This window comes from Notothenia coriiceps, unplaced genomic scaffold (assembly GCF_000735185.1).
Source record: "Notothenia coriiceps isolate Sejong01 unplaced genomic scaffold, NC01 NC01_scaffold00008324, whole genome shotgun sequence".
NCBI lineage: Eukaryota > Metazoa > Chordata > Actinopteri > Perciformes > Nototheniidae > Notothenia > Notothenia coriiceps.
Genome location: NW_011341025.1, coordinates 40,035 through 46,069, shown reverse-complemented (window position 1 = coordinate 46,069; position 6,035 = coordinate 40,035).

Here is a 6,035-nt window from a genome sequence, read left to right as displayed (position 1 = left end):
TAATAAGCTCACTAAACAAATATCAGTTCACAGAAATGTTATTTCATTTTTACAAGTGGCATGTTTGTAATGAACAGGTTATTAAACAGTGGAATAAAACGATTTTAAACTATTGGAAAGCAAGGAAAATGTCTGTGTATTGAGATTAACCATTAAGATGAAATAAACATGAAGTTATGAACACTAACCCATATATTAGTTGTCGAACTTGAACCTAAAAGACTTGTAGCCAGTCTCTGCATTCCCCTTATTCCACAATAAGGGGAATGTCAACACAGACACCTGTCAGCCCGCACTCTGCTGTTCCTCAGCGCCACTCCCCCTCCCTCCCGCTGAAATTCTGAATGAAAAGCGTAGTAATCATAGATAACACGGCAGGGTCCGTGACAGTTTGTTTTCATCTGATTTCAAATAAACAAAGTCTTGGTTTTAAGAATATTAAACTTGTTTCGCCGAAAATTCAGATGATAAATACAACTTTTAAGCTTGTAAAGGCATAATTACAAGTGGCAATTTAACGTCACAGCAGACATAACAACAGCCAGTGTTTCTTGTGAAGGTGTCCCCGGGAAACAAACACAATACACACAAATGCGTCACAGATTATTTTGCGGTATTTGAAATCATGTACGCAGCTCGCGACGTAACTAGGAGTCTAGTGGACGGTATCAGTACTACAAGTAACATATATTTTTTTAAATATATATTTTTTTATTAATTACGTTGTTTATAAATTAATCTGAGGGCCGCAAAAAGAGGAGGTGGGGGCCGCATGCGGCCCGCGGGCCGCCATTTGCCCATCCCTGTCTAAGCTGAAGGAAATTATTTATTTTTTAAAACTGTTTAGATGGAAAACAATGGCTGTCTCAATAGGTCGATTCTTGAAGGAACAATAAGAAGGATTTTCCTAAAAAACAACACCTTACTAAACTAATCTCAATCCTCACTTTTGATTAGGTGTCTGGTCTGTATCTGCTGAAACCCTGCTGCCCACTGCTTGGGTTTTATCTTTTTCATTTAGCTGTGTTTGGGATGTTTCTTGGTGTTTCTCTGCCCCTCGCTCTTCCTCCAGCTGTCACTCATCGGCCTTTACTCCCGAGGCTCTCTTCTGCCCTGGCTGACACTGTAATCTGTGTCGTCTAAAACAGAATCCTCTAAATTCTCCTGTCTAGACAAAAGTATTAGAACCAATTGCTAGCAAGTCAGAAAATCAAAAGTCGATCAGCCACGGCCCACTTTAAATTTTTGTGTTTTTAAACCAAGACCGATAAATTCTACCTGTCCGGACTATGAAATTCATATTATGCATACAAAAAAGCATTTGGTCCATATCCATTTAATCTGTATTATATAACTATTATACAACTGAGCTTTGTGATCTACCTCAGAATACATACTTAACATTGCAATGCATTCATATCAACCCATATCTGTAACCTCACAGGTCAAATAGCTACAGGTCACCTCTTTTTGAAAAGGTGAGATGAGGAGGTGCTGATTGTTGACTGAAAAGATCCTGATGAGTTTTAATGAGAAACAGATGAACAAACTCCCCAACAGAATTCACTGTAGCACTTTGTTTAACAGTTGAGTTATTGGCAAGTATGAAAGCTACAATTATAATCGTAATTAATGTACTAATAATAGAACAATGGAATAACACAAGAAAGGCAGAGCAATTACCTCATGTTGTCTGAGTGCTTGTGTCAGCTAGTTAGTGCTGTTTTACCAGCCTGGTCCCAACAACGAAGCTGAAGAAAGAACTAGAAGCGCTAAAAGATTAATCAAATTCAAACTGACTCTGCAATACTATAGAATTTTTTTTTTCAAATCTCAAAAGCTGCATAATGCATTTTTTATAAAAACATATACACGCGCTGCCCTTCCCATGATTACTGTAAAAGTAGTTGAATAAGACAACACGTAAAATGCCCCGTTGAATGCAAGGCTCGATGCTTGCAGCAATACTGTGTGAGAACAGTCAAGGCCTAGTTTTAATGAAATTCACATGTTTTATATTGTGCGTATTGTACATATGTAATGTGTGCGTAGCAAGAGACAAATACAGATTGAAGGTGGATTCATGAACAGAAAGGTATTGGTGAAGGGAGGATATGAGAAATTAGCAGTTCATTTGTAAAGAAAAATAGGTGAGCCCTATATTGAGCATCATCATCAGCCTTGAGGCACAAACAGTTTCCCCTGTGCTTCTAGACCCGTCTTCCAGGATTAGGGGTTAGGGTTAACAATATGTTTACAGCAAGGCTTTAAATGATCTCAATATGGTTAGTTCTGTCTTGTTACTGTCACTGAATGGAGATTATTTTAATGAAATAAAATTTGCACACCATGCTAGAACATTATTGTTCTGCGTTTCTTTTTCTGATTTGTTTTTTTGAACTTATGATCATTATTTATTGGGGGTATGTTTTGGGGGCTTGTACGATTCAGGGGTCTGAGAAGGGGGGTGCTCTATTCTTTACAAACTGTATAGCCCCCTGAGATAAACGTGTGTATCTTTTATACGCAATTCAGGGTTAAAGTTAGTGTTGGGATGGTCATACAGTGCAGTGATGTTTTGCTTGTGTATAATGATATTTGCTGAAGTGAAGAAGAAAAACAATATTCGGAATCACAATCTTCCCTACACACAACCCAAGATAGTAAACATCTGTAAACTAAATCACAACAGCTGGTGGGTTTCTCCAAACATAAGACAACAAAACCTTCATGTCAACACTGTCAATAACATTGAATGTAACGTTTTCAACAGATGTGGGTGCAAAGAAAGAAGGACAATCTGGCAAAAGCCCCCTAAAGAGTGTAAAGCCGTTAGAAAAGTATACACATCTGTCAGCTTTACCGAGTAACACTAAATGCTCTCTGGCTCATTAGCGCTACTGTTTCTTATACAGGCTTTTAATTTGTCTTTCATTGCCAGCTGGCATTGTTTGTTCATTTCAAACCACTGACCAAATCCTTTTCTCCTTTACCGGTGTACATCTATGCAAGTATAAACAAGGAAAACAGGGAGAAAGACAGAGAGAAATATGAGTCAGGTTTAAGAGCGAGTACAAAATATGTTTTTTTGACTGTGATACTGAATGCTATACACCATCATATTTATCAAGCTGACTTTTCCATCTTGTCTCCCTCTCACAGAAACACACCCACGTTTCCACAGTCGGACATATGCTCACCATATTCATACAAATCCACAGCACCGTACACACAAGCAGTGTGGAATGGAGATCAACTTATTTTATTCCTGGATGTCTGTCAGATTGTGTTATGAATACAGATGGCAGTTAGGGCTGCACTGACAGGCGGGCAGAAAGACAGCTGAGCAGCTTTTTCGTTTGTCCTAATGGAAAGTACTTTGTGACATGTCCCCGCTGCCCCAAAGATTTTCCTCTGAAGGGGAACAAGCAAAACAGTGGCCCATCACATTAAGCCTCCTGAGACAAGAGTATTTTACCTCACAGTAGCATTTGCTCACTCTCCACGTCAAATTCAAGCAACAGGGGCAACACACCAATGTGTTCCTTGGTCTGTTGGCTATTTTTCCAAGATCTATCTGGTTTGTTCTAATGTTTGTTGGATTACAGAAACACTACTGGCCCAATGTTCATGAATTGGCCAGGGTGAAGCAAGGAAGACTCCATTACATTTTGGACCAGATCCAACCGATGGGGCATCTACATGCATTATCTGCACTTATGGAAACAGCTTTGGCGAAGGTCTGCACTTTCCGAGTTCCCTTTGACTTATTTTTCAAGTCCATTACTTCTTATTCCAAACTTATTTTTAAACTTTCGAGGTAGTTCTTAGAAAGCAGTGTAAGCTGTCTAATGTAATGTAATTGGATAAATCCTACCACACTGTCAGATAAATCTAAAAATGAGCCTTGAAAATAAAATCTCCTTAAACATTAGAAAGCTTTACAACGTTGCACAATAGAGCCATGTGCTAATTTAGTATGTCCGTGCCACCTTTTAATACAACAATTACTGAGATAAGCAAGTGAAATGGAGAAAAAGATTCCCCTGATTTAAACAGGAAACATGTATATTTCTAATCACTTTATTTTTCTGCTTTCATAAGCAGCTTAACTGTCAGCAGAACGATGTGTAGACAGACCGTAAATCTGTAATAAAGGCACCTTTGTCATTATGCCAGTATGAAGCTCAAATTAAACAAGATGCACGTGATCACATCTTTCTAAACAATCCTATACACTGTGTCTGTGTGCAGGACTGGCAACTTACCTCTCTGTCTAACCCCCTCCCCACTCACTTTTTACCCTTCCCCTTAGCTTAAATCCTGCATACAGTAAGTGTGCTGGAGAGTTAATGAGCTTACCTGTGTCTTTATTACATTTTGAACAGCTTCTGCTCAGGCTGCTTCTAAAGATAGCTTTCGATGAATATGACATTCAGCAAAGCAGCTTTTCTACCTTTGCAGAACATGCCAGCCTTCATATTTGTCAATGCAGCTGAATCTTCACTGAATATAGGCACACTGTGTATGAAATAACCAGGTCCTTGAAAAACATCCAGAGCCAAGTGTTACAGCTGATGCATTACATCAGACAGCGTTGGACAATCCCTTTCTGATGGTCGGACTGAAAACTGCCTGCAGGAGTGTTTTACCTTTCCAAAACCAACAATCTGGCAGTCTGCAACTACTTTCTAAAGGCTGTGTTCAATAATAATAGGAAACAGACAGAGCCTTAACATTTCCTAAAAAACCCAATGACTTCCATCCAAATGAAAGCTTTAGCGCAAGTTCAATAAGGAAGACCTAACCATGAGTCACTTACACGTCACTCTATTGCTCTCGCCCCCCTCATTAAACATGTGGGCGTCACCCCTCAGCAGCCAATTGCTGCACATGTTAAAATCCTTAAATGCCTGCTCATCCTTCCTGTCAGTTGTCATTTCAGGTGACCACATGCAAGCAGCAGCAGGGCTTCGTCCCAGCTCCAGGTATAGCCTATATTCATCAGCTCCGCAGTCTTGCGGATTAAGCTACAGGCGGCGTTCCCTAGTTGGCTAGCGGTTCTAGCCGGCCACCCCGCAAACCCGGACGCGGGAGGAAAAGACAAGGATATTGGGCTCCATGGAAGTTCCTCCGGCTTAATGGAAATGGGCTACTTCAGGCAAACAATTGACGCACGCCTTCAGTCTCTCGAGANACCAACACATGCCTAACCCTAACCCATACCCTTAACCTTACCCTTACCCTCACCCTAATCCTAAACCTAACCAAGTCTTCACCCTAAAATGAATGATTCGGAATCATTCATTTTAGGGTGAAGACTTGGTTAGGTTTAGGATTAGGGTGAGGGTAAGGGTAAGGTTAAGGGTATGGGTTAGGGTTAGGCATGTGTTGGTTATGGTTAAGGTTAGGGTAAGTTTCCAGGAAATGCATGTAAGTCAATGTAATGTCCCCTGAAGTGATGTATACATGGTATGTATGTGTGTGTGTGTGTGTGTGTGTGTGTGTGTGTGTGTGTGTGTGTGTGGGTGTGGGTGTGTTTGTGTGCGTGTGTTTGAGAGAGAGAGAGAGAGTGTGTGTGTGTGTGTGTGTGTGTGTGTTTGTTTATATATGTGTGTGTGTGTGTGTGTGTGTGTGTGTGTGTGTGTGTGTGTGTGTGTGTGTGTGTGTGTGTGTGTGTGTGTGTGTATGTGTGTGTGGGAGATACTGTTTTTTACCTCTTGGCCTGCATTGCCCTGGTCATGTGGTCATCTTTTTTTGAGAGTGTAGTGAGCAAAGAGCCACTACTGTAATTGGCTCTCTGTCTTCGTCTGTGAGTCTCAGATAGGAAACAGCCAACACAAAAACACACAAACAAACCCACACACACGTCTCCACACTTGGATAAAAGCAAACTTGAAGGCAGTCTTTTTGTATCCCCTTCTTTCGCCATCCCTCCCCTCTCCCTCTTAATGTGTTTAAATCATTTCAGGCTAGGAGCTCTGCGTCGTAGTTAGTCATTTCCTTCTAGTCTTTCAGGTGACTGCTTGCTTTGT